Genomic DNA, 26,839 nt, shown 5'->3' on the forward strand with positions numbered 1-26,839 from the left:
GATTGTTGTGACACATTTGTGACTGTGGTTATAGTTTCAGATTCTAGTTACGTATTTTTGGATTGAAGTATTTGCCACAATAAAGACCACATGTATAAAATGCAAAATTTTGGAGGGAATTCTCGCTTACGGCCATACTACCCTGAGAACGCCCGATCTCGTCCGATCTCGGAAGCTAAGCAGGGTCGGGCCTGGTTAGTACTTGGATGGGAGACCGCCTGGGAATACCAGGTGCTGTAAGCTTTTGCACCGCAAAAAATAAATAAATAAAAATAACTTTGACAAATGTAAGCAAGTATGCGAGCTGCTTTTTTATAAATTTCCACATATTCGCCTGACAGGCTGAGAGCACAAAATGCCAACATTCAGCGTCCTCTGCCTTTGGGTGTTGCTACAGTCTCGCCGTGGACGACTCGCAAATGCGTGTGGCAATTTGCAAATGCGTGTCTGGAGACTTGACTGTGGCTCCGGAGCCACACATTGACCAAAAGGGTACCCTCGGAGTCTACAGGTGTAGCAGACATATGACCCGATGCAGTCCGGTTGGGTTGGTGCAGTGAGTGTTTACTAAATAAAAAGTTAATGAATCAATTTTAAAAAATGGTGTTTACTGAATGCAATAAAGGGAAGTATAGTTAATGTCGCAATTAGCAGGTGTGGAGAAGCTTCATTCATTTTTTTTAGCTTCACTGGTTATATCATTGGTTCTTATTTTATTAGTTCCACTTTATTCTTCCATTTATTCCAATTTAATTTAAATAATGTCAAATAAATGGTACATGACCATGGGTGGATAGCAGTGAACGCCCCCCCAAGTTATTGGTGTATATATTGGTGGTACGGGGCTGGTATAATATTAGTGCCCCCATGTGGTCCGAATGTGTAGCTACGGAGCCACACACGTCTCCTGACACGCATTTGCAAATCAGCACACGCATTTGCGAGTCGTCCGCGGCAGGACTGTAGCAAACGTCACCTGTAAGAACACAGCCAATCAAAAGGTCCCGTTTTTACAGGTCGCCCATCTACGGATTTTTGTCCGCATTTAACCATGTGTATGTGCCAACAAATCATTGTACACATTTGCTGATATTTGTCATATATCTGTGACTTCAATCATGCATTGTAGATTGTTGTGACACATTTGTGACTGTGGTTATAGTTTCAGATTCTTGTTACGTATTTTTGGATTGAAGTATTTGCCACAATAAAGACCACATGTATAAAATGCAAAATTTTGGAGGGAATTCTCGCTTACGGCCATACTACCCTGAGAACGCCCGATCTCGTCCGATCTCGGAAGCTAAGCAGGGTCGGGCCTGGTTAGTACTTGGATGGGAGACCGCCTGGGAATACCAGGTGCTGTAAGCTTTTGCACCGCAAAAAATAAATAAATAAAAATAACTTTGACAAATGTAAGCAAGTATGCGAGCTGCTTTTTTATAAATTTCCACATATTCGCCTGACAGGCTGAGAGCACAAAATGCCAACATTCAGCGTCCTCTGCCTTTGGGTGTTGCTACAGTCTCGCCGTGGACGACTCGCAAATGCGTGTGGCAATTTGCAAATGCGTGTCTGGAGACTTGACTGTGGCTCCGGAGCCACACATTGACCAAAAGGGTACCCTCGGAGTCTACAGGTGTAGCAGACATATGACCCGATGCAGTCCGGTTGGGTTGGTGCAGTGAGTGTTTACTAAATAAAAAGTTAATGAATCAATTTTAAAAAATGGTGTTTACTGAATGCAATAAAGGGAAGTATAGTTAATGTGGCAATTAGCAGGTGTGGAGAAGCTTCATTCATTTTTTTTAGCTTCACTGGTTATATCATTGGTTCTTATTTTATTAGTTCCACTTTATCCTTCCATTTATTCCAATTTAATTTAAATAATGTCAAATAAATGGTACATGACCATGGGTGGATATCAGTGAACGCCCCCCCAAGTTATTGGTGTATATATTGGTGGTACGGGGCTGGTATAATATTAGTGCCCCCATGTGGTCCGAATGTGTAGCTACGGAGCCACACACGTCTCCTGACACGCATTTGCAAATCAGCACACGCATTTGCGAGTCGTCCGCGGCAGGACTGTAGCAAACGTCACCTGTAAGAACACAGCCAATCAAAAGGTCCCGTTTTTACAGGTCGCCCATCTACGGATTTTTGTCCGCATTTAACCATGTGTATGTGCCAACAAATCATTGTACACATTTGCTGATATTTGTCATATATCTGTGACTTCAATCATGCATTGTAGATTGTTGTGACACATTTGTGACTGTGGTTATAGTTTCAGATTCTTGTTACGTATTTTTGGATTGAAGTATTTGCCACAATAAAGACCACATGTATAAAATGCAAAATGTTGGAGGGAATTCTCGCTTACGGCCATACTACCCTGAGAACGCCCGATCTCGTCCGATCTCGGAAGCTAAGCAGGGTCGGGCCTGGTTAGTACTTGGATGGGAGACCGCCTGGGAATACCAGGTGCTGTAAGCTTTTGCACCGCAAAAAATAAATAAATAAAAATAACTTTGACAAATGTAAGCAAGTATGCGAGCTGCTTTTTTATAAATTTCCACATATTCGCCTGACAGGCTGAGAGCACAAAATGCCAACATTCGGCGTCCTCTGCCTTTGGGTGTTGCTACAGTCTCGCCGTGGACGACTCGCAAATGCGTGTGGCAATTTGCAAATGCGTGTCTGGAGACTTGACTGTGGCTCCGGAGCCACACATTGACCAAAAGGGTACCCTCGGAGTCTACAGGTGTAGCAGACATATGACCCGATGCAGTCCGGTTGGGTTGGTGCAGTGAGTGTTTACTAAATAAAAAGTTAATGAATCAATTTTAAAAAATGGTGTTTACTGAATGCAATAAAGGGAAGTATAGTTAATGTGGCAATTAGCAGGTGTGGAGAAGCTTCATTCATTTTTTTTAGCTTCACTGGTTATATCATTGGTTCTTATTTTATTAGTTCCACTTTATTCTTCCATTTATTCCAATTTAATTTAAATAATGTCAAATAAATGGTACATGACCATGGGTGGATAGCAGTGAACGCCCCCCCAAGTTATTGGTGTATATATTGGTGGTACGGGGCTGGTATAATATTAGTGCCCCCATGTGGTCCGAATGTGTAGCTACGGAGCCACACACGTCTCCTGACACGCATTTGCAAATCAGCACACGCATTTGCGAGTCGTCCGCGGCAGGACTGTAGCAAACGTCACCTGTAAGAACACAGCCAATCAAAAGGTCCCGTTTTTACAGGTCGCCCATCTACGGATTTTTGTCCGCATTTAACCAAGTGTATGTGCCAACAAATCATTGTACACATTTGCTGATATTTGTCATATATCTGTGACTTCAATCATGCATTGTAGATTGTTGTGACACATTTGTGACTGTGGTTATAGTTTCAGATTCTTGTTACGTATTTTTGGATTGAAGTATTTGCCACAATAAAGACCACATGTATAAAATGCAAAATTTTGGAGGGAATTCTCGCTTACGGCCATACTACCCTGAGAACGCCCGATCTCGTCCGATCTCGGAAGCTAAGCAGGGTCGGGCCTGGTTAGTACTTGGATGGGAGACCGCCTGGGAATACCAGGTGCTGTAAGCTTTTGCACCGCAAAAAATAAATAAATAAAAATAACTTTGACAAATGTAAGCAAGTATGCGAGCTGCTTTTTTATAAATTTCCACATATTCGCCTGACAGGCTGAGAGCACAAAATGCCAACATTCAGCGTCCTCTGCCTTTGGGTGTTGCTACAGTCTCGCCGTGGACGACTCGCAAATGCGTGTGGCAATTTGCAAATGCGTGTCTGGAGACTTGACTGTGGCTCCGGAGCCACACATTGACCAAAAGGGTACCCTCGGAGTCTACAGGTGTAGCAGACATATGACCCGATGCAGTCCGGTTGGGTTGGTGCAGTGAGTGTTTACTAAATAAAAAGTTAATGAATCAATTTTAAAAAATGGTGTTTACTGAATGCAATAAAGGGAAGTATAGTTAATGTCGCAATTAGCAGGTGTGGAGAAGCTTCATTCATTTTTTTTAGCTTCACTGGTTATATCATTGGTTCTTATTTTATTAGTTCCACTTTATTCTTCCATTTATTCCAATTTAATTTAAATAATGTCAAATAAATGGTACATGACCATGGGTGGATAGCAGTGAACGCCCCCCCAAGTTATTGGTGTATATATTGGTGGTACGGGGCTGGTATAATATTAGTGCCCCCATGTGGTCCGAATGTGTAGCTACGGAGCCACACACGTCTCCTGACACGCATTTGCAAATCAGCACACGCATTTGCGAGTCGTCCGCGGCAGGACTGTAGCAAACGTCACCTGTAAGAACACAGCCAATCAAAAGGTCCCGTTTTTACAGGTCGCCCATCTACGGATTTTTGTCCGCATTTAACCATGTGTATGTGCCAACAAATCATTGTACACATTTGCTGATATTTGTCATATATCTGTGACTTCAATCATGCATTGTAGATTGTTGTGACACATTTGTGACTGTGGTTATAGTTTCAGATTCTAGTTACGTATTTTTGGATTGAAGTATTTGCCACAATAAAGACCACATGTATAAAATGCAAAATTTTGGAGGGAATTCTCGCTTACGGCCATACTACCCTGAGAACGCCCGATCTCGTCCGATCTCGGAAGCTAAGCAGGGTCGGGCCTGGTTAGTACTTGGATGGGAGACCGCCTGGGAATACCAGGTGCTGTAAGCTTTTGCACCGCAAAAAATAAATAAATAAAAATAACTTTGACAAATGTAAGCAAGTATGCGAGCTGCTTTTTTATAAATTTCCACATATTCGCCTGACAGGCTGAGAGCACAAAATGCCAACATTCAGCGTCCTCTGCCTTTGGGTGTTGCTACAGTCTCGCCGTGGACGACTCGCAAATGCGTGTGGCAATTTGCAAATGCGTGTCTGGAGACTTGACTGTGGCTCCGGAGCCACACATTGACCAAAAGGGTACCCTCGGAGTCTACAGGTGTAGCAGACATATGACCCGATGCAGTCCGGTTGGGTTGGTGCAGTGAGTGTTTACTAAATAAAAAGTTAATGAATCAATTTTAAAAAATGGTGTTTACTGAATGCAATAAAGGGAAGTATAGTTAATGTCGCAATTAGCAGGTGTGGAGAAGCTTCATTCATTTTTTTTAGCTTCACTGGTTATATCATTGGTTCTTATTTTATTAGTTCCACTTTATTCTTCCATTTATTCCAATTTAATTTAAATAATGTCAAATAAATGGTACATGACCATGGGTGGATAGCAGTGAACGCCCCCCCAAGTTATTGGTGTATATATTGGTGGTACGGGGCTGGTATAATATTAGTGCCCCCATGTGGTCCGAATGTGTAGCTACGGAGCCACACACGTCTCCTGACACGCATTTGCAAATCAGCACACGCATTTGCGAGTCGTCCGCGGCAGGACTGTAGCAAACGTCACCTGTAAGAACACAGCCAATCAAAAGGTCCCGTTTTTACAGGTCGCCCATCTACGGATTTTTGTCCGCATTTAACCATGTGTATGTGCCAACAAATCATTGTACACATTTGCTGATATTTGTCATATATCTGTGACTTCAATCATGCATTGTAGATTGTTGTGACACATTTGTGACTGTGGTTATAGTTTCAGATTCTAGTTACGTATTTTTGGATTGAAGTATTTGCCACAATAAAGACCACATGTATAAAATGCAAAATTTTGGAGGGAATTCTCGCTTACGGCCATACTACCCTGAGAACGCCCGATCTCGTCCGATCTCGGAAGCTAAGCAGGGTCGGGCCTGGTTAGTACTTGGATGGGAGACCGCCTGGGAATACCAGGTGCTGTAAGCTTTTGCACCGCAAAAAATAAATAAATAAAAATAACTTTGACAAATGTAAGCAAGTATGCGAGCTGCTTTTTTATAAATTTCCACATATTCGCCTGACAGGCTGAGAGCACAAAATGCCAACATTCAGCGTCCTCTGCCTTTGGGTGTTGCTACAGTCTCGCCGTGGACGACTCGCAAATGCGTGTGGCAATTTGCAAATGCGTGTCTGGAGACTTGACTGTGGCTCCGGAGCCACACATTGACCAAAAGGGTACCCTCGGAGTCTACAGGTGTAGCAGACATATGACCCGATGCAGTCCGGTTGGGTTGGTGCAGTGAGTGTTTACTAAATAAAAAGTTAATGAATCAATTTTAAAAAATGGTGTTTACTGAATGCAATAAAGGGAAGTATAGTTAATGTGGCAATTAGCAGGTGTGGAGAAGCTTCATTCATTTTTTTTAGCTTCACTGGTTATATCATTGGTTCTTATTTTATTAGTTCCACTTTATTCTTCCATTTATTCCAATTTAATTTAAATAATGTCAAATAAATGGTACATGACCATGGGTGGATAGCAGTGAACGCCCCCCCAAGTTATTGGTGTATATATTGGTGGTACGGGGCTGGTATAATATTAGTGCCCCCATGTGGTCCGAATGTGTAGCTACGGAGCCACACAGGTCTCCTGACACGCATTTGCAAATCAGCACACGCATTTGCGAGTCGTCCGCGGCAGGACTGTAGCAAACGTCACCTGTAAGAACACAGCCAATCAAAAGGTCCCGTTTTTACAGGTCGCCCATCTACGGATTTTTGTCCGCATTTAACCATGTGTATGTGCCAACAAATCATTGTACACATTTGCTGATATTTGTCATATATCTGTGACTTCAATCATGCATTGTAGATTGTTGTGACACATTTGTGACTGTGGTTATAGTTTCAGATTCTAGTTACGTATTTTTGGATTGAAGTATTTGCCACAATAAAGACCACATGTATAAAATGCAAAATTTTGGAGGGAATTCTCGCTTACGGCCATACTACCCTGAGAACGCCCGATCTCGTCCGATCTCGGAAGCTAAGCAGGGTCGGGCCTGGTTAGTACTTGGATGGGAGACCGCCTGGGAATACCAGGTGCTGTAAGCTTTTGCACCGCAAAAAATAAATAAATAAAAATAACTTTGACAAATGTAAGCAAGTATGCGAGCTGCTTTTTTATAAATTTCCACATATTCGCCTGACAGGCTGAGAGCACAAAATGCCAACATTCAGCGTCCTCTGCCTTTGGGTGTTGCTACAGTCTCGCCGTGGACGACTCGCAAATGCGTGTGGCAATTTGCAAATGCGTGTCTGGAGACTTGACTGTGGCTCCGGAGCCACACATTGACCAAAAGGGTACCCTCGGAGTCTACAGGTGTAGCAGACATATGACCCGATGCAGTCCGGTTGGGTTGGTGCAGTGAGTGTTTACTAAATAAAAAGTTAATGAATCAATTTTAAAAAATGGTGTTTACTGAATGCAATAAAGGGAAGTATAGTTAATGTCGCAATTAGCAGGTGTGGAGAAGCTTCATTCATTTTTTTTAGCTTCACTGGTTATATCATTGGTTCTTATTTTATTAGTTCCACTTTATTCTTCCATTTATTCCAATTTAATTTAAATAATGTCAAATAAATGGTACATGACCATGGGTGGATAGCAGTGAACGCCCCCCCAAGTTATTGGTGTATATATTGGTGGTACGGGGCTGGTATAATATTAGTGCCCCCATGTGGTCCGAATGTGTAGCTACGGAGCCACACACGTCTCCTGACACGCATTTGCAAATCAGCACACGCATTTGCGAGTCGTCCGCGGCAGGACTGTAGCAAACGTCACCTGTAAGAACACAGCCAATCAAAAGGTCCCGTTTTTACAGGTCGCCCATCTACGGATTTTTGTCCGCATTTAACCATGTGTATGTGCCAACAAATCATTGTACACATTTGCTGATATTTGTCATATATCTGTGACTTCAATCATGCATTGTAGATTGTTGTGACACATTTGTGACTGTGGTTATAGTTTCAGATTCTAGTTACGTATTTTTGGATTGAAGTATTTGCCACAATAAAGACCACATGTATAAAATGCAAAATTTTGGAGGGAATTCTCGCTTACGGCCATACTACCCTGAGAACGCCCGATCTCGTCCGATCTCGGAAGCTAAGCAGGGTCGGGCCTGGTTAGTACTTGGATGGGAGACCGCCTGGGAATACCAGGTGCTGTAAGCTTTTGCACCGCAAAAAATAAATAAATAAAAATAACTTTGACAAATGTAAGCAAGTATGCGAGCTGCTTTTTTATAAATTTCCACATATTCGCCTGACAGGCTGAGAGCACAAAATGCCAACATTCAGCGTCCTCTGCCTTTGGGTGTTGCTACAGTCTCGCCGTGGACGACTCGCAAATGCGTGTGGCAATTTGCAAATGCGTGTCTGGAGACTTGACTGTGGCTCCGGAGCCACACATTGACCAAAAGGGTACCCTCGGAGTCTACAGGTGTAGCAGACATATGACCCGATGCAGTCCGGTTGGGTTGGTGCAGTGAGTGTTTACTAAATAAAAAGTTAATGAATCAATTTTAAAAAATGGTGTTTACTGAATGCAATAAAGGGAAGTATAGTTAATGTCGCAATTAGCAGGTGTGGAGAAGCTTCATTCATTTTTTTTAGCTTCACTGGTTATATCATTGGTTCTTATTTTATTAGTTCCACTTTATTCTTCCATTTATTCCAATTTAATTTAAATAATGTCAAATAAATGGTACATGACCATGGGTGGATAGCAGTGAACGCCCCCCCAAGTTATTGGTGTATATATTGGTGGTACGGGGCTGGTATAATATTAGTGCCCCCATGTGGTCCGAATGTGTAGCTACGGAGCCACACACGTCTCCTGACACGCATTTGCAAATCAGCACACGCATTTGCGAGTCGTCCGCGGCAGGACTGTAGCAAACGTCACCTGTAAGAACACAGCCAATCAAAAGGTCCCGTTTTTACAGGTCGCCCATCTACGGATTTTTGTCCGCATTTAACCATGTGTATGTGCCAACAAATCATTGTACACATTTGCTGATATTTGTCATATATCTGTGACTTCAATCATGCATTGTAGATTGTTGTGACACATTTGTGACTGTGGTTATAGTTTCAGATTCTTGTTACGTATTTTTGGATTGAAGTATTTGCCACAATAAAGACCACATGTATAAAATGCAAAATTTTGGAGGGAATTCTCGCTTACGGCCATACTACCCTGAGAACGCCCGATCTCGTCCGATCTCGGAAGCTAAGCAGGGTCGGGCCTGGTTAGTACTTGGATGGGAGACCGCCTGGGAATACCAGGTGCTGTAAGCTTTTGCACCGCAAAAAATAAATAAATAAAAATAACTTTGACAAATGTAAGCAAGTATGCGAGCTGCTTTTTTATAAATTTCCACATATTCGCCTGACAGGCTGAGAGCACAAAATGCCAACATTCAGCGTCCTCTGCCTTTGGGTGTTGCTACAGTCTCGCCGTGGACGACTCGCAAATGCGTGTGGCAATTTGCAAATGCGTGTCTGGAGACTTGACTGTGGCTCCGGAGCCACACATTGACCAAAAGGGTACCCTCGGAGTCTACAGGTGTAGCAGACATATGACCCGATGCAGTCCGGTTGGGTTGGTGCAGTGAGTGTTTACTAAATAAAAAGTTAATGAATCAATTTTAAAAAATGGTGTTTACTGAATGCAATAAAGGGAAGTATAGTTAATGTCGCAATTAGCAGGTGTGGAGAAGCTTCATTCATTTTTTTTAGCTTCACTGGTTATATCATTGGTTCTTATTTTATTAGTTCCACTTTATTCTTCCATTTATTCCAATTTAATTTAAATAATGTCAAATAAATGGTACATGACCATGGGTGGATAGCAGTGAACGCCCCCCCAAGTTATTGGTGTATATATTGGTGGTACGGGGCTGGTATAATATTAGTGCCCCCATGTGGTCCGAATGTGTAGCTACGGAGCCACACACGTCTCCTGACACGCATTTGCAAATCAGCACACGCATTTGCGAGTCGTCCGCGGCAGGACTGTAGCAAACGTCACCTGTAAGAACACAGCCAATCAAAAGGTCCCGTTTTTACAGGTCGCCCATCTACGGATTTTTGTCCGCATTTAACCATGTGTATGTGCCAACAAATCATTGTACACATTTGCTGATATTTGTCATATATCTGTGACTTCAATCATGCATTGTAGATTGTTGTGACACATTTGTGACTGTGGTTATAGTTTCAGATTCTAGTTACGTATTTTTGGATTGAAGTATTTGCCACAATAAAGACCACATGTATAAAATGCAAAATTTTGGAGGGAATTCTCGCTTACGGCCATACTACCCTGAGAACGCCCGATCTCGTCCGATCTCGGAAGCTAAGCAGGGTCGGGCCTGGTTAGTACTTGGATGGGAGACCGCCTGGGAATACCAGGTGCTGTAAGCTTTTGCACCGCAAAAAATAAATAAATAAAAATAACTTTGACAAATGTAAGCAAGTATGCGAGCTGCTTTTTTATAAATTTCCACATATTCGCCTGACAGGCTGAGAGCACAAAATGCCAACATTCAGCGTCCTCTGCCTTTGGGTGTTGCTACAGTCTCGCCGTGGACGACTCGCAAATGCGTGTGGCAATTTGCAAATGCGTGTCTGGAGACTTGACTGTGGCTCCGGAGCCACACATTGACCAAAAGGGTACCCTCGGAGTCTACAGGTGTAGCAGACATATGACCCGATGCAGTCCGGTTGGGTTGGTGCAGTGAGTGTTTACTAAATAAAAAGTTAATGAATCAATTTTAAAAAATGGTGTTTACTGAATGCAATAAAGGGAAGTATAGTTAATGTCGCAATTAGCAGGTGTGGAGAAGCTTCATTCATTTTTTTTAGCTTCACTGGTTATATCATTGGTTCTTATTTTATTAGTTCCACTTTATTCTTCCATTTATTCCAATTTAATTTAAATAATGTCAAATAAATGGTACATGACCATGGGTGGATAGCAGTGAACGCCCCCCCAAGTTATTGGTGTATATATTGGTGGTACGGGGCTGGTATAATATTAGTGCCCCCATGTGGTCCGAATGTGTAGCTACGGAGCCACACACGTCTCCTGACACGCATTTGCAAATCAGCACACGCATTTGCGAGTCGTCCGCGGCAGGACTGTAGCAAACGTCACCTGTAAGAACACAGCCAATCAAAAGGTCCCGTTTTTACAGGTCGCCCATCTACGGATTTTTGTCCGCATTTAACCATGTGTATGTGCCAACAAATCATTGTACACATTTGCTGATATTTGTCATATATCTGTGACTTCAATCATGCATTGTAGATTGTTGTGACACATTTGTGACTGTGGTTATAGTTTCAGATTCTTGTTACGTATTTTTGGATTGAAGTATTTGCCACAATAAAGACCACATGTATAAAATGCAAAATTTTGGAGGGAATTCTCGCTTACGGCCATACTACCCTGAGAACGCCCGATCTCGTCCGATCTCGGAAGCTAAGCAGGGTCGGGCCTGGTTAGTACTTGGATGGGAGACCGCCTGGGAATACCAGGTGCTGTAAGCTTTTGCACCGCAAAAAATAAATAAATAAAAATAACTTTGACAAATGTAAGCAAGTATGCGAGCTGCTTTTTTATAAATTTCCACATATTCGCCTGACAGGCTGAGAGCACAAAATGCCAACATTCAGCGTCCTCTGCCTTTGGGTGTTGCTACAGTCTCGCCGTGGACGACTCGCAAATGCGTGTGGCAATTTGCAAATGCGTGTCTGGAGACTTGACTGTGGCTCCGGAGCCACACATTGACCAAAAGGGTACCCTCGGAGTCTACAGGTGTAGCAGACATATGACCCGATGCAGTCCGGTTGGGTTGGTGCAGTGAGTGTTTACTAAATAAAAAGTTAATGAATCAATTTTAAAAAATGGTGTTTACTGAATGCAATAAAGGGAAGTATAGTTAATGTGGCAATTAGCAGGTGTGGAGAAGCTTCATTCATTTTTTTTAGCTTCACTGGTTATATCATTGGTTCTTATTTTATTAGTTCCACTTTATTCTTCCATTTATTCCAATTTAATTTAAATAATGTCAAATAAATGGTACATGACCATGGGTGGATATCAGTGAACGCCCCCCCAAGTTATTGGTGTATATATTGGTGGTACGGGGCTGGTATAATATTAGTGCCCCCATGTGGTCCGAATGTGTAGCTACGGAGCCACACACGTCTCCTGACACGCATTTGCAAATCAGCACACGCATTTGCGAGTCGTCCGCGGCAGGACTGTAGCAAACGTCACCTGTAAGAACACAGCCAATCAAAAGGTCCCGTTTTTACAGGTCGCCCATCTACGGATTTTTGTCCGCATTTAACCATGTGTATGTGCCAACAAATCATTGTACACATTTGCTGATATTTGTCATATATCTGTGACTTCAATCATGCATTGTAGATTGTTGTGACACATTTGTGACTGTGGTTATAGTTTCAGATTCTTGTTACGTATTTTTGGATTGAAGTATTTGCCACAATAAAGACCACATGTATAAAATGCAAAATGTTGGAGGGAATTCTCGCTTACGGCCATACTACCCTGAGAACGCCCGATCTCGTCCGATCTCGGAAGCTAAGCAGGGTCGGGCCTGGTTAGTACTTGGATGGGAGACCGCCTGGGAATACCAGGTGCTGTAAGCTTTTGCACCGCAAAAAATAAATAAATAAAAATAACTTTGACAAATGTAAGCAAGTATGCGAGCTGCTTTTTTATAAATTTCCACATATTCGCCTGACAGGCTGAGAGCACAAAATGCCAACATTCGGCGTCCTCTGCCTTTGGGTGTTGCTACAGTCTCGCCGTGGACGACTCGCAAATGCGTGTGGCAATTTGCAAATGCGTGTCTGGAGACTTGACTGTGGCTCCGGAGCCACACATTGACCAAAAGGGTACCCTCGGAGTCTACAGGTGTAGCAGACATATGACCCGATGCAGTCCGGTTGGGTTGGTGCAGTGAGTGTTTACTAAATAAAAAGTTAATGAATCAATTTTAAAAAATGGTGTTTACTGAATGCAATAAAGGGAAGTATAGTTAATGTGGCAATTAGCAGGTGTGGAGAAGCTTCATTCATTTTTTTTAGCTTCACTGGTTATATCATTGGTTCTTATTTTATTAGTTCCACTTTATTCTTCCATTTATTCCAATTTAATTTAAATAATGTCAAATAAATGGTACATGACCATGGGTGGATAGCAGTGAACGCCCCCCCAAGTTATTGGTGTATATATTGGTGGTACGGGGCTGGTATAATATTAGTGCCCCCATGTGGTCCGAATGTGTAGCTACGGAGCCACACACGTCTCCTGACACGCATTTGCAAATCAGCACACGCATTTGCGAGTCGTCCGCGGCAGGACTGTAGCAAACGTCACCTGTAAGAATACAGCCAATCAAAAGGTCCCGTTTTTACAGGTCGCCCATCTACGGATTTTTGTCCGCATTTAACCAAGTGTATGTGCCAACAAATCATTGTACACATTTGCTGATATTTGTCATATATCTGTGACTTCAATCATGCATTGTAGATTGTTGTGACACATTTGTGACTGTGGTTATAGTTTCAGATTCTTGTTACGTATTTTTGGATTGAAGTATTTGCCACAATAAAGACCACATGTATAAAATGCAAAATTTTGGAGGGAATTCTCGCTTACGGCCATACTACCCTGAGAACGCCCGATCTCGTCCGATCTCGGAAGCTAAGCAGGGTCGGGCCTGGTTAGTACTTGGATGGGAGACCGCCTGGGAATACCAGGTGCTGTAAGCTTTTGCACCGCAAAAAATAAATAAATAAAAATAACTTTGACAAATGTAAGCAAGTATGCGAGCTGCTTTTTTATAAATTTCCACATATTCGCCTGACAGGCTGAGAGCACAAAATGCCAACATTCAGCGTCCTCTGCCTTTGGGTGTTGCTACAGTCTCGCCGTGGACGACTCGCAAATGCGTGTGGCAATTTGCAAATGCGTGTCTGGAGACTTGACTGTGGCTCCGGAGCCACACATTGACCAAAAGGGTACCCTCGGAGTCTACAGGTGTAGCAGACATATGACCCGATGCAGTCCGGTTGGGTTGGTGCAGTGAGTGTTTACTAAATAAAAAGTTAATGAATCAATTTTAAAAAATGGTGTTTACTGAATGCAATAAAGGGAAGTATAGTTAATGTCGCAATTAGCAGGTGTGGAGAAGCTTCATTCATTTTTTTTAGCTTCACTGGTTATATCATTGGTTCTTATTTTATTAGTTCCACTTTATTCTTCCATTTATTCCAATTTAATTTAAATAATGTCAAATAAATGGTACATGACCATGGGTGGATAGCAGTGAACGCCCCCCCAAGTTATTGGTGTATATATTGGTGGTACGGGGCTGGTATAATATTAGTGCCCCCATGTGGTCCGAATGTGTAGCTACGGAGCCACACACGTCTCCTGACACGCATTTGCAAATCAGCACACGCATTTGCGAGTCGTCCGCGGCAGGACTGTAGCAAACGTCACCTGTAAGAACACAGCCAATCAAAAGGTCCCGTTTTTACAGGTCGCCCATCTACGGATTTTTGTCCGCATTTAACCATGTGTATGTGCCAACAAATCATTGTACACATTTGCTGATATTTGTCATATATCTGTGACTTCAATCATGCATTGTAGATTGTTGTGACACATTTGTGACTGTGGTTATAGTTTCAGATTCTAGTTACGTATTTTTGGATTGAAGTATTTGCCACAATAAAGACCACATGTATAAAATGCAAAATTTTGGAGGGAATTCTCGCTTACGGCCATACTACCCTGAGAACGCCCGATCTCGTCCGATCTCGGAAGCTAAGCAGGGTCGGGCCTGGTTAGTACTTGGATGGGAGACCGCCTGGGAATACCAGGTGCTGTAAGCTTTTGCACCGCAAAAAATAAATAAATAAAAATAACTTTGACAAATGTAAGCAAGTATGCGAGCTGCTTTTTTATAAATTTCCACATATTCGCCTGACAGGCTGAGAGCACAAAATGCCAACATTCAGCGTCCTCTGCCTTTGGGTGTTGCTACAGTCTCGCCGTGGACGACTCGCAAATGCGTGTGGCAATTTGCAAATGCGTGTCTGGAGACTTGACTGTGGCTCCGGAGCCACACATTGACCAAAATGGTACCCTCGGAGTCTACAGGTGTAGCAGACATATGACCCGATGCAGTCCGGTTGGGTTGGTGCAGTGAGTGTTTACTAAATAAAAAGTTAATGAATCAATTTTAAAAAATGGTGGTTACTGAATGCAATAAAGGGAAGTATAGTTAATGTCGCAATTAGCAGGTGTGGAGAAGCTTCATTCATTTTTTTTAGCTTCACTGGTTATATCATTGGTTCTTATTTTATTAGTTCCACTTTATTCTTCCATTTATTCCAATTTAATTTAAATAATGTCAAATAAATGGTACATGACCATGGGTGGATAGCAGTGAACGCCCCCCCAAGTTATTGGTGTATATATTGGTGGTACGGGGCTGGTATAATATTAGTGCCCCCATGTGGTCCGAATGTGTAGCTACGGAGCCACACACGTCTCCTGACACGCATTTGCAAATCAGCACACGCATTTGCGAGTCGTCCGCGGCAGGACTGTAGCAAACGTCACCTGTAAGAACACAGCCAATCAAAAGGTCCCGTTTTTACAGGTCGCCCATCTACGGATTTTTGTCCGCATTTAACCATGTGTATGTGCCAACAAATCATTGTACACATTTGCTGATATTTGTCATATATCTGTGACTTCAATCATGCATTGTAGATTGTTGTGACACATATGTGACTGTGGTTATAGTTTCAGATTCTTGTTACGTATTTTTGGATTGAAGTATTTGCCACAATAAAGACCACATGTATAAAATGCAAAATTTTGGAGGGAATTCTCGCTTACGGCCATACTACCCTGAGAACGCCCGATCTCGTCCGATCTCGGAAGCTAAGCAGGGTCGGGCCTGGTTAGTACTTGGATGGGAGACCGCCTGGGAATACCAGGTGCTGTAAGCTTTTGCACCGCAAAAAATAAATAAATAAAAATAACTTTGACAAATGTAAGCAAGTATGCGAGCTGCTTTTTTATAAATTTCCACATATTCGCCTGACAGGCTGAGAGCACAAAATGCCAACATTCAGCGTCCTCTGCCTTTGGGTGTTGCTACAGTCTCGCCGTGGACGACTCGCAAATGCGTGTGGCAATTTGCAAATGCGTGTCTGGAGACTTGACTGTGGCTCCGGAGCCACACATTGACCAAAAGGGTACCCTCGGAGTCTACAGGTGTAGCAGACATATGACCCGATGCAGTCCGGTTGGGTTGGTGCAGTGAGTGTTTACTAAATAAAAAGTTAATGAATCAATTTTAAAAAATGGTGTTTACTGAATGCAATAAAGGGAAGTATAGTTAATGTCGCAATTAGCAGGTGTGGAGAAGCTTCATTCATTTTTTTTAGCTTCACTGGTTATATCATTGGTTCTTATTTTATTAGTTCCACTTTATTCTTCCATTTATTCCAATTTAATTTAAATAATGTCAAATAAATGGTACATGACCATGGGTGGATAGCAGTGAACGCCCCCCCAAGTTATTGGTGTATATATTGGTGGTACGGGGCTGGTATAATATTAGTGCCCCCATGTGGTCCGAATGTGTAGCTACGGAGCCACACACGTCTCCTGACACGCATTTGCAAATCAGCACACGCATTTGCGAGTCGTCCGCGGCAGGACTGTAGCAAACGTCACCTGTAAGAACACAGCCAATCAAAAGGTCCCGTTTTTACAGGTCGCCCATCTACGGATTTTTGTCCGCATTTAACCATGTGTATGTGCCAACAAATCATTGTACACATTTGCTGATATTTGTCATATATCTGTGACTTCAATCATGCATTGTAGATTGTTGTGACACATTTGTGACTGTGGTTATAGTTTCAGATTCTAGTTACGTATTTTTGGATTGAAGTATTTGCCACAATAAAGACCACATGTATAAAATGCAAAATTTTGGAGGGAATTCTCGCTTACGGCCATACTACCCTGAGAACGCCCGATCTCGTCCGATCTCGGAAGCTAAGCAGGGTCGGGCCTGGTTAGTACTTGGATGGGAGACCGCCTGGGAATACCAGGTGCTGTAAGCTTTTGCACCGCAAAAAATAAATAAATAAAAATAACTTTGACAAATGTAAGCAAGTATGCGAGCTGCTTTTTTATAAATTTCCACATATTCGCCTGACAGGCTGAGAGCACAAAATGCCAACATTCAGCGTCCTCTGCCTTTGGGTGTTGCTACAGTCTCGCCGTGGACGACTCGCAAATGCGTGTGGCAATTTGCAAATGCGTGTCTGGAGACTTGACTGTGGCTCCGGAGCCACACATTGACCAAAAGGGTACCCTCGGAGTCTACAGGTGTAGCAGACATATGACCCGATGCAGTCCGGTTGGGTTGGTGCAGTGAGTGTTTACTAAATAAAAAGTTAATGAATCAATTTTAAAAAATGGTGTTTACTGAATGCAATAAAGGGAAGTATAGTTAATGTCGCAATTAGCAGGTGTGGAGAAGCTTCATTCATTTTTTTTAGCTTCACTGGTTATATCATTGGTTCTTATTTTATTAGTTCCACTTTATTCTTCCATTTATTCCAATTTAATTTAAATAATGTCAAATAAATGGTACATGACCATGGGTGGATATCAGTGAACGCCCCCCCAAGTTATTGGTGTATATATTGGTGGTACGGGGCTGGTATAATATTAGTGCCCCCATGTGGTCCGAATGTGTAGCTACGGAGCCACACACGTCTCCTGACACGCATTTGCAAATCAGCACACGCATTTGCGAGTCGTCCGCGGCAGGACTGTAGCAAACGTCACCTGTAAGAACACAGCCAATCAAAAGGTCCCGTTTTTACAGGTCGCCCATCTACGGATTTTTGTCCGCATTTAACCATGTGTATGTGCCAACAAATCATTGTACACATTTGCTGATATTTGTCATATATCTGTGACTTCAATCATGCATTGTAGATTGTTGTGACACATTTGTGACTGTGGTTATAGTTTCAGATTCTAGTTACGTATTTTTGGATTGAAGTATTTGCCACAATAAAGACCACATGTATAAAATGCAAAATGTTGGAGGGAATTCTCGCTTACGGCCATACTACCCTGAGAACGCCCGATCTCGTCCGATCTCGGAAGCTAAGCAGGGTCGGGCCTGGTTAGTACTTGGATGGGAGACCGCCTGGGAATACCAGGTGCTGTAAGCTTTTGCACCGCAAAAAATAAATAAATAAAAATAACTTTGACAAATGTAAGCAAGTATGCGAGCTGCTTTTTTATAAATTTCCACATATTCGCCTGACAGGCTGAGAGCACAAAATGCCAACATTCGGCGTCCTCTGCCTTTGGGTGTTGCTACAGTCTCGCCGTGGACGACTCGCAAATGCGTGTGGCAATTTGCAAATGCGTGTCTGGAGACTTGACTGTGGCTCCGGAGCCACACATTGACCAAAAGGGTACCCTCGGAGTCTACAGGTGTAGCAGACATATGACCCGATGCAGTCCGGTTGGGTTGGTGCAGTGAGTGTTTACTAAATAAAAAGTTAATGAATCAATTTTAAAAAATGGTGTTTACTGAATGCAATAAAGGGAAGTATAGTTAATGTGGCAATTAGCAGGTGTGGAGAAGCTTCATTCATTTTTTTTAGCTTCACTGGTTATATCATTGGTTCTTATTTTATTAGTTCCACTTTATTCTTCCATTTATTCCAATTTAATTTAAATAATGTCAAATAAATGGTACATGACCATGGGTGGATAGCAGTGAACGCCCCCCCAAGTTATTGGTGTATATATTGGTGGTACGGGGCTGGTATAATATTAGTGCCCCCATGTGGTCCGAATGTGTAGCTACGGAGCCACACACGTCTCCTGACACGCATTTGCAAATCAGCACACGCATTTGCGAGTCGTCCGCGGCAGGACTGTAGCAAACGTCACCTGTAAGAACACAGCCAATCAAAAGGTCCCGTTTTTACAGGTCGCCCATCTACGGATTTTTGTCCGCATTTAACCAAGTGTATGTGCCAACAAATCATTGTACACATTTGCTGATATTTGTCATATATCTGTGACTTCAATCATGCATTGTAGATTGTTGTGACACATTTGTGACTGTGGTTATAGTTTCAGATTCTTGTTACGTATTTTTGGATTGAAGTATTTGCCACAATAAAGACCACATGTATAAAATGCAAAATTTTGGAGGGAATTCTCGCTTACGGCCATACTACCCTGAGAACGCCCGATCTCGTCCGATCTCGGAAGCTAAGCAGGGTCGGGCCTGGTTAGTACTTGGATGGGAGACCGCCTGGGAATACCAGGTGCTGTAAGCTTTTGCACCGCAAAAAATAAATAAATAAAAATAACTTTGACAAATGTAAGCAAGTATGCGAGCTGCTTTTTTATAAATTTCCACATATTCGCCTGACAGGCTGAGAGCACAAAATGCCAACATTCGGCGTCCTCTGCCTTTGGGTGTTGCTACAGTCTCGCCGTGGACGACTCGCAAATGCGTGTGGCAATTTGCAAATGCGTGTCTGGAGACTTGACTGTGGCTCCGGAGCCACACATTGACCAAAAGGGTACCCTCGGAGTCTACAGGTGTAGCAGACATATGACCCGATGCAGTCCGGTTGGGTTGGTGCAGTGAGTGTTTACTAAATAAAAAGTTAATGAATCAATTTTAAAAAATGGTGTTTACTGAATGCAATAAAGGGAAGTATAGTTAATGTCGCAATTAGCAGGTGTGGAGAAGCTTCATTCATTTTTTTTAGCTTCACTGGTTATATCATTGGTTCTTATTTTATTAGTTCCACTTTATTCTTCCATTTATTCCAATTTAATTTAAATAATGTCAAATAAATGGTACATGACCATGGGTGGATAGCAGTGAACGCCCCCCCAAGTTATTGGTGTATATATTGGTGGTACGGGGCTGGTATAATATTAGTGCCCCCATGTGGTCCGAATGTGTAGCTACGGAGCCACACACGTCTCCTGACACGCATTTGCAAATCAGCACACGCATTTGCGAGTCGTCCGCGGCAGGACTGTAGCAAACGTCACCTGTAAGAACACAGCCAATCAAAAGGTCCCGTTTTTACAGGTCGCCCATCTACGGATTTTTGTCCGCATTTAACCATGTGTATGTGCCAACAAATCATTGTACACATTTGCTGATATTTGTCATATATCTGTGACTTCAATCATGCATTGTAGATTGTTGTGACACATTTGTGACTGTGGTTATAGTTTCAGATTCTTGTTACGTATTTTTGGATTGAAGTATTTGCCACAATAAAGACCACATGTATAAAATGCAAAATTTTGGAGGGAATTCTCGCTTACGGCCATACTACCCTGAGAACGCCCGATCTCGTCCGATCTCGGAAGCTAAGCAGGGTCGGGCCTGGTTAGTACTTGGATGGGAGACCGCCTGGGAATACCAGGTGCTGTAAGCTTTTGCACCGCAAAAAATAAATAAATAAAAATAACTTTGACAAATGTAAGCAAGTATGCGAGCTGCTTTTTTATAAATTTCCACATATTCGCCTGACAGGCTGAGAGCACAAAATGCCAACATTCAGCGTCCTCTGCCTTTGGGTGTTGCTACAGTCTCGCCGTGGACGACTCGCAAATGCGTGTGGCAATTTGCAAATGCGTGTCTGGAGACTTGACTGTGGCTCCGGAGCCACACATTGACCAAAAGGGTACCCTCGGAGTCTACAGGTGTAGCAGACATATGACCCGATGCAGTCCGGTTGGGTTGGTGCAGTGAGTGTTTACTAAATAAAAAGTTAATGAATCAATTTTAAAAAATGGTGTTTACTGAATGCAATAAAGGGAAGTATAGTTAATGTCGCAATTAGCAGGTGTGGAGAAGCTTCATTCATTTTTTTTAGCTTCACTGGTTATATCATTGGTTCTTATTTTATTAGTTCCACTTTATTCTTCCATTTATTCCAATTTAATTTAAATAATGTCAAATAAATGGTACATGACCATGGGTGGATAGCAGTGAACGCCCCCCCAAGTTATTGGTGTATATATTGGTGGTACGGGGCTGGTATAATATTAGTGCCCCCATGTGGTCCGAATGTGTAGCTACGGAGCCACACACGTCTCCTGACACGCATTTGCAAATCAGCACACGCATTTGCGAGTCGTCCGCGGCAGGACTGTAGCAAACGTCACCTGTAAGAACACAGCCAATCAAAAGGTCCCGTTTTTACAGGTCGCCCATCTACGGATTTTTGTCCGCATTTAACCATGTGTATGTGCCAACAAATCATTGTACACATTTGCTGATATTTGTCATATATCTGTGACTTCAATCATGCATTGTAGATTGTTGTGACACATTTGTGACTGTGGTTATAGTTTCAGATTCTAGTTACGTATTTTTGGATTGAAGTATTTGCCACAATAAAGACCACATGTATAAAATGCAAAATTTTGGAGGGAATTCTCGCTTACGGCCATACTACCCTGAGAACGCCCGATCTCGTCCGATCTCGGAAGCTAAGCAGGTTCGGGCCTGGTTAGTACTTGGATGGGAGACCGCCTGGGAATACCAGGTGCTGTAAGCTTTTGCACCGCAAAAAATAAATAAATAAAAATAACTTTGACAAATGTAAGCAAGTATGCGAGCTGCTTTTTTATAAATTTCCACATATTCGCCTGACAGGCTGAGAGCACAAAATGCCAACATTCGGCGTCCTCTGCCTTTGGGTGTTGCTACAGTCTCGCCGTGGACGACTCGCAAATGCGTGTGGCAATTTGCAAATGCGTGTCTGGAGACTTGACTGTGGCTCCGGAGCCACACATTGACCAAAAGGGTACCCTCGGAGTCTACAGGTGTAGCAGACATATGACCCGATGCAGTCCGGTTGGGTTGGTGCAGTGAGTGTTTACTAAATAAAAAGTTAATGAATCAATTTTAAAAAATGGTGTTTACTGAATGCAATAAAGGGAAGTATAGTTAATGTCGCAATTAGCAGGTGTGGAGAAGCTTCATTCATTTTTTTTAGCTTCACTGGTTATATCATTGGTTCTTATTTTATTAGTTCCACTTTATTCTTCCATTTATTCCAATTTAATTTAAATAATGTCAAATAAATGGTACATGACCATGGGTGGATAGCAGTGAACGCCCCCCCAAGTTATTGGTGTATATATTGGTGGTACGGGGCTGGTATAATATTAGTGCCCCCATGTGGTCCGAATGTGTAGCTACGGAGCCACACACGTCTCCTGACACGCATTTGCAAATCAGCACACGCATTTGCGAGTCGTCCGCGGCAGGACTGTAGCAAACGTCACCTGTAAGAACACAGCCAATCAAAAGGTCCCGTTTTTACAGGTCGCCCATCTACGGATTTTTGTCCGCATTTAACCATGTGTATGTGCCAACAAATCATTGTACACATTTGCTGATATTTGTCATATATCTGTGACTTCAATCATGCATTGTAGATTGTTGTGACACATTTGTGACTGTGGTTATAGTTTCAGATTCTAGTTACGTATTTTTGGATTGAAGTATTTGCCACAATAAAGACCACATGTATAAAATGCAAAATTTTGGAGGGAATTCTCGCTTACGGCCATACTACCCTGAGAACGCCCGATCTCGTCCGATCTCGGAAGCTAAGCAGGGTCGGGCCTGGTTAGTACTTGGATGGGAGACCCCCTGGGAATACCAGGTGCTGTAAGCTTTTGCACCGCAAAAAATAAATAAATAAAAATAACTTTGACAAATGTAAGCAAGTATGCGAGCTGCTTTTTTATAAATTTCCACATATTCGCCTGACAGGCTGAGAGCACAAAATGCCAACATTCAGCGTCCTCTGCCTTTGGGTGTTGCTACAGTCTCGCCGTGGACGACTCGCAAATGCGTGTGGCAATTTGCAAATGCGTGTCTGGAGACTTGACTGTGGCTCCGGAGCCACACATTGACCAAAAGGGTACCCTCGGAGTCTACAGGTGTAGCAGACATATGACCCGATGCAGTCCGGTTGGGTTGGTGCAGTGAGTGTTTACTAAATAAAAAGTTAATGAATCAATTTTAAAAAATGGTGTTTACTGAATGCAATAAAGGGAAGTATAGTTAATGTGGCAATTAGCAGGTGTGGAGAAGCTTCATTCATTTTTTTTAGCTTCACTGGTTATATCATTGGTTCTTATTTTATTAGTTCCACTTTATCCTTCCATTTATTCCAATTTAATTTAAATAATGTCAAATAAATGGTACATGACCATGGGTGGATATCAGTGAACGCCCCCCCAAGTTATTGGTGTATATATTGGTGGTACGGGGCTGGTATAATATTAGTGCCCCCATGTGGTCCGAATGTGTAGCTACGGAGCCACACACGTCTCCTGACACGCATTTGCAAATCAGCACACGCATTTGCGAGTCGTCCGCGGCAGGACTGTAGCAAACGTCACCTGTAAGAACACAGCCAATCAAAAGGTCCCGTTTTTACAGGTCGCCCATCTACGGATTTTTGTCCGCATTTAACCATGTGTATGTGCCAACAAATCATTGTACACATTTGCTGATATTTGTCATATATCTGTGACTTCAATCATGCATTGTAGATTGTTGTGACACATTTGTGACTGTGGTTATAGTTTCAGATTCTTGTTACGTATTTTTGGATTGAAGTATTTGCCACAATAAAGACCACATGTATAAAATGCAAAATGTTGGAGGGAATTCTCGCTTACGGCCATACTACCCTGAGAACGCCCGATCTCGTCCGATCTCGGAAGCTAAGCAGGGTCGGGCCTGGTTAGTACTTGGATGGGAGACCGCCTGGGAATACCAGGTGCTGTAAGCTTTTGCACCGCAAAAAATAAATAAATAAAAATAACTTTGACAAATGTAAGCAAGTATGCGAGCTGCTTTTTTATAAATTTCCACATATTCGCCTGACAGGCTGAGAGCACAAAATGCCAACATTCGGCGTCCTCTGCCTTTGGGTGTTGCTACAGTCTCGCCGTGGACGACTCGCAAATGCGTGTGGCAATTTGCAAATGCGTGTCTGGAGACTTGACTGTGGCTCCGGAGCCACACATTGACCAAAAGGGTACCCTCGGAGTCTACAGGTGTAGCAGACATATGACCCGATGCAGTCCGGTTGGGTTGGTGCAGTGAGTGTTTACTAAATAAAAAGTTAATGAATCAATTTTAAAAAATGGTGTTTACTGAATGCAATAAAGGGAAGTATAGTTAATGTGGCAATTAGCAGGTGTGGAGAAGCTTCATTCATTTTTTTTAGCTTCACTGGTTATATCATTGGTTCTTATTTTATTAGTTCCACTTTATTCTTCCATTTATTCCAATTTAATTTAAATAATGTCAAATAAATGGTACATGACCATGGGTGGATAGCAGTGAACGCCCCCCCAAGTTATTGGTGTATATATTGGTGGTACGGGGCTGGTATAATATTAGTGCCCCCATGTGGTCCGAATGTGTAGCTACGGAGCCACACACGTCTCCTGACACGCATTTGCAAATCAGCACACGCATTTGCGAGTCGTCCGCGGCAGGACTGTAGCAAACGTCACCTGTAAGAACACAGCCAATCAAAAGGTCCCGTTTTTACAGGTCGCCCATCTACGGATTTTTGTCCGCATTTAACCAAGTGTATGTGCCAACAAATCATTGTACACATTTGCTGATATTTGTCATATATCTGTGACTTCAATCATGCATTGTAGATTGTTGTGACACATTTGTGACTGTGGTTATAGTTTCAGATTCTTGTTACGTATTTTTGGATTGAAGTATTTGCCACAATAAAGACCACATGTATAAAATGCAAAATTTTGGAGGGAATTCTCGCTTACGGCCATACTACCCTGAGAACGCCCGATCTCGTCCGATCTCGGAAGCTAAGTAGGGTCGGGCCTGGTTAGTACTTGGATGGGAGACCGCCTGGGAATACCAGGTGCTGTAAGCTTTTGCACCGCAAAAAATAAATAAATAAAAATAACTTTGACAAATGTAAGCAAGTATGCGAGCTGCTTTTTTATAAATTTCCACATATTCGCCTGACAGGCTGAGAGCACAAAATGCCAACATTCAGCGTCCTCTGCCTTTGGGTGTTGCTACAGTCTCGCCGTGGACGACTCGCAAATGCGTGTGGCAATTTGCAAATGCGTGTCTGGAGACTTGACTGTGGCTCCGGAGCCACACATTGACCAAAAGGGTACCCTCGGAGTCTACAGGTGTAGCAGACATATGACCCGATGCAGTCCGGTTGGGTTGGTGCAGTGAGTGTTTACTAAATAAAAAGTTAATGAATCAATTTTAAAAAATGGTGTTTACTGAATGCAATAAAGGGAAGTATAGTTAATGTGGCAATTAGCAGGTGTGGAGAAGCTTCATTCATTTTTTTTAGCTTCACTGGTTATATCATTGGTTCTTATTTTATTAGTTCCACTTTATCCTTCCATTTATTCCAATTTAATTTAAATAATGTCAAATAAATGGTACATGACCATGGGTGGATATCAGTGAACGCCCCCCCAAGTTATTGGTGTATATATTGGTGGTACGGGGCTGGTATAATATTAGTGCCCCCATGTGGTCCGAATGTGTAGCTACGGAGCCACACACGTCTCCTGACACGCATTTGCAAATCAGCACACGCATTTGCGAGTCGTCCGCGGCAGGACTGTAGCAAACGTCACCTGTAAGAACACAGCCAATCAAAAGGTCCCGTTTTTACAGGTCGCCCATCTACGGATTTTTGTCCGCATTTAACCATGTGTATGTGCCAACAAATCATTGTACACATTTGCTGATATTTGTCATATATCTGTGACTTCAATCATGCATTGTAGATTGTTGTGACACATTTGTGACTGTGGTTATAGTTTCAGATTCTTGTTACGTATTTTTGGATTGAAGTATTTGCCACAATAAAGACCACATGTATAAAATGCAAAATGTTGGAGGGAATTCTCGCTTACGGCCATACTACCCTGAGAACGCCCGATCTCGTCCGATCTCGGAAGCTAAGCAGGGTCGGGCCTGGTTAGTACTTGGATGGGAGACCGCCTGGGAATACCAGGTGCTGTAAGCTTTTGCACCGCAAAAAATAAATAAATAAAAATAACTTTGACAAATGTAAGCAAGTATGCGAGCTGCTTTTTTATAAATTTCCACATATTCGCCTGACAGGCTGAGAGCACAAAATGCCAACATTCGGCGTCCTCTGCCTTTGGGTGTTGCTACAGTCTCGCCGTGGACGACTCGCAAATGCGTGTGGCAATTTGCAAATGCGTGTCTGGAGACTTGACTGTGGCTCCGGAGCCACACATTGACCAAAAGGGTACCCTCGGAGTCTACAGGTGTAGCAGACATATGACCCGATGCAGTCCGGTTGGGTTGGTGCAGTGAGTGTTTACTAAATAAAAAGTTAATGAATCAATTTTAAAAAATGGTGTTTACTGAATGCAATAAAGGGAAGTATAGTTAATGTGGCAATTAGCAGGTGTGGAGAAGCTTCATTCATTTTTTTTAGCTTCACTGGTTATATCATTGGTTCTTATTTTATTAGTTCCACTTTATTCTTCCATTTATTCCAATTTAATTTAAATAATGTCAAATAAATGGTACATGACCATGGGTGGATAGCAGTGAACGCCCCCCCAAGTTATTGGTGTATATATTGGTGGTACGGGGCTGGTATAATATTAGTGCCCCCATGTGGTCCGAATGTGTAGCTACGGAGC

At 42.6% G+C, this 26,839-nt stretch overlaps 24 non-coding genes across 24 annotated transcripts; all 24 read left to right on the forward strand.

Moving 5' to 3' along the window:
- The first annotated feature begins 124 nt into the window (after positions 1-124).
- On the forward strand, positions 125-243 carry LOC148336213 (5S ribosomal RNA). The gene has a single exon (XR_015843630.1). It is a non-coding gene; the product is annotated as a 5S ribosomal RNA (ribosomal RNA).
- A 1,009-nt stretch (positions 244-1,252) lies between these two features.
- LOC148336214 (5S ribosomal RNA) lies at positions 1,253-1,371 on the forward strand. Its single transcript, XR_015843631.1, has one exon. It is a non-coding gene; the product is annotated as a 5S ribosomal RNA (ribosomal RNA).
- Positions 1,372-2,380: 1,009 nt separating this feature from the next.
- On the forward strand, positions 2,381-2,499 carry LOC148336215 (5S ribosomal RNA). The gene has a single exon (XR_015843632.1). It is a non-coding gene; the product is annotated as a 5S ribosomal RNA (ribosomal RNA).
- Positions 2,500-3,508: 1,009 nt separating this feature from the next.
- Positions 3,509-3,627, forward strand: LOC148336216 (5S ribosomal RNA). Its single transcript, XR_015843634.1, has one exon. It is a non-coding gene; the product is annotated as a 5S ribosomal RNA (ribosomal RNA).
- Positions 3,628-4,636: 1,009 nt separating this feature from the next.
- On the forward strand, positions 4,637-4,755 carry LOC148336217 (5S ribosomal RNA). The gene has a single exon (XR_015843635.1). It is a non-coding gene; the product is annotated as a 5S ribosomal RNA (ribosomal RNA).
- Positions 4,756-5,764: 1,009 nt separating this feature from the next.
- LOC148336218 (5S ribosomal RNA) lies at positions 5,765-5,883 on the forward strand. The gene has a single exon (XR_015843636.1). It is a non-coding gene; the product is annotated as a 5S ribosomal RNA (ribosomal RNA).
- A 1,009-nt stretch (positions 5,884-6,892) lies between these two features.
- On the forward strand, positions 6,893-7,011 carry LOC148336219 (5S ribosomal RNA). The gene has a single exon (XR_015843637.1). It is a non-coding gene; the product is annotated as a 5S ribosomal RNA (ribosomal RNA).
- A 1,009-nt stretch (positions 7,012-8,020) lies between these two features.
- Positions 8,021-8,139, forward strand: LOC148336220 (5S ribosomal RNA). Its single transcript, XR_015843638.1, has one exon. It is a non-coding gene; the product is annotated as a 5S ribosomal RNA (ribosomal RNA).
- A 1,009-nt stretch (positions 8,140-9,148) lies between these two features.
- LOC148336221 (5S ribosomal RNA) lies at positions 9,149-9,267 on the forward strand. Its single transcript, XR_015843639.1, has one exon. It is a non-coding gene; the product is annotated as a 5S ribosomal RNA (ribosomal RNA).
- A 1,009-nt stretch (positions 9,268-10,276) lies between these two features.
- On the forward strand, positions 10,277-10,395 carry LOC148336222 (5S ribosomal RNA). The gene has a single exon (XR_015843640.1). It is a non-coding gene; the product is annotated as a 5S ribosomal RNA (ribosomal RNA).
- Positions 10,396-11,404: 1,009 nt separating this feature from the next.
- On the forward strand, positions 11,405-11,523 carry LOC148336223 (5S ribosomal RNA). The gene has a single exon (XR_015843641.1). It is a non-coding gene; the product is annotated as a 5S ribosomal RNA (ribosomal RNA).
- A 1,009-nt stretch (positions 11,524-12,532) lies between these two features.
- On the forward strand, positions 12,533-12,651 carry LOC148336224 (5S ribosomal RNA). Its single transcript, XR_015843642.1, has one exon. It is a non-coding gene; the product is annotated as a 5S ribosomal RNA (ribosomal RNA).
- A 1,009-nt stretch (positions 12,652-13,660) lies between these two features.
- Positions 13,661-13,779, forward strand: LOC148336225 (5S ribosomal RNA). The gene has a single exon (XR_015843643.1). It is a non-coding gene; the product is annotated as a 5S ribosomal RNA (ribosomal RNA).
- Positions 13,780-14,788: 1,009 nt separating this feature from the next.
- LOC148336226 (5S ribosomal RNA) lies at positions 14,789-14,907 on the forward strand. Its single transcript, XR_015843645.1, has one exon. It is a non-coding gene; the product is annotated as a 5S ribosomal RNA (ribosomal RNA).
- A 1,009-nt stretch (positions 14,908-15,916) lies between these two features.
- On the forward strand, positions 15,917-16,035 carry LOC148336227 (5S ribosomal RNA). The gene has a single exon (XR_015843646.1). It is a non-coding gene; the product is annotated as a 5S ribosomal RNA (ribosomal RNA).
- A 1,009-nt stretch (positions 16,036-17,044) lies between these two features.
- Positions 17,045-17,163, forward strand: LOC148336228 (5S ribosomal RNA). The gene has a single exon (XR_015843647.1). It is a non-coding gene; the product is annotated as a 5S ribosomal RNA (ribosomal RNA).
- Positions 17,164-18,172: 1,009 nt separating this feature from the next.
- LOC148336229 (5S ribosomal RNA) lies at positions 18,173-18,291 on the forward strand. Its single transcript, XR_015843648.1, has one exon. It is a non-coding gene; the product is annotated as a 5S ribosomal RNA (ribosomal RNA).
- Positions 18,292-19,300: 1,009 nt separating this feature from the next.
- Positions 19,301-19,419, forward strand: LOC148336230 (5S ribosomal RNA). Its single transcript, XR_015843649.1, has one exon. It is a non-coding gene; the product is annotated as a 5S ribosomal RNA (ribosomal RNA).
- Positions 19,420-20,428: 1,009 nt separating this feature from the next.
- Positions 20,429-20,547, forward strand: LOC148336231 (5S ribosomal RNA). Its single transcript, XR_015843650.1, has one exon. It is a non-coding gene; the product is annotated as a 5S ribosomal RNA (ribosomal RNA).
- Positions 20,548-21,556: 1,009 nt separating this feature from the next.
- Positions 21,557-21,675, forward strand: LOC148336232 (5S ribosomal RNA). The gene has a single exon (XR_015843462.1). It is a non-coding gene; the product is annotated as a 5S ribosomal RNA (ribosomal RNA).
- Positions 21,676-22,684: 1,009 nt separating this feature from the next.
- LOC148336233 (5S ribosomal RNA) lies at positions 22,685-22,803 on the forward strand. Its single transcript, XR_015843543.1, has one exon. It is a non-coding gene; the product is annotated as a 5S ribosomal RNA (ribosomal RNA).
- Positions 22,804-23,812: 1,009 nt separating this feature from the next.
- On the forward strand, positions 23,813-23,931 carry LOC148336234 (5S ribosomal RNA). The gene has a single exon (XR_015843651.1). It is a non-coding gene; the product is annotated as a 5S ribosomal RNA (ribosomal RNA).
- Positions 23,932-24,940: 1,009 nt separating this feature from the next.
- LOC148336235 (5S ribosomal RNA) lies at positions 24,941-25,059 on the forward strand. The gene has a single exon (XR_015843436.1). It is a non-coding gene; the product is annotated as a 5S ribosomal RNA (ribosomal RNA).
- A 1,009-nt stretch (positions 25,060-26,068) lies between these two features.
- Positions 26,069-26,187, forward strand: LOC148336236 (5S ribosomal RNA). Its single transcript, XR_015843652.1, has one exon. It is a non-coding gene; the product is annotated as a 5S ribosomal RNA (ribosomal RNA).
- Positions 26,188-26,839: the final 652 nt, after the last annotated feature.

Source organism: Idiotropiscis lumnitzeri, chromosome 5 (genome assembly GCF_059441095.1).
Source record: "Idiotropiscis lumnitzeri isolate Australia: NSW breed Sydney's pygmy pipehorse chromosome 5, RoL_Ilum_1.0, whole genome shotgun sequence".
NCBI classification, from domain to species: domain Eukaryota; kingdom Metazoa; phylum Chordata; class Actinopteri; order Syngnathiformes; family Syngnathidae; genus Idiotropiscis; species Idiotropiscis lumnitzeri.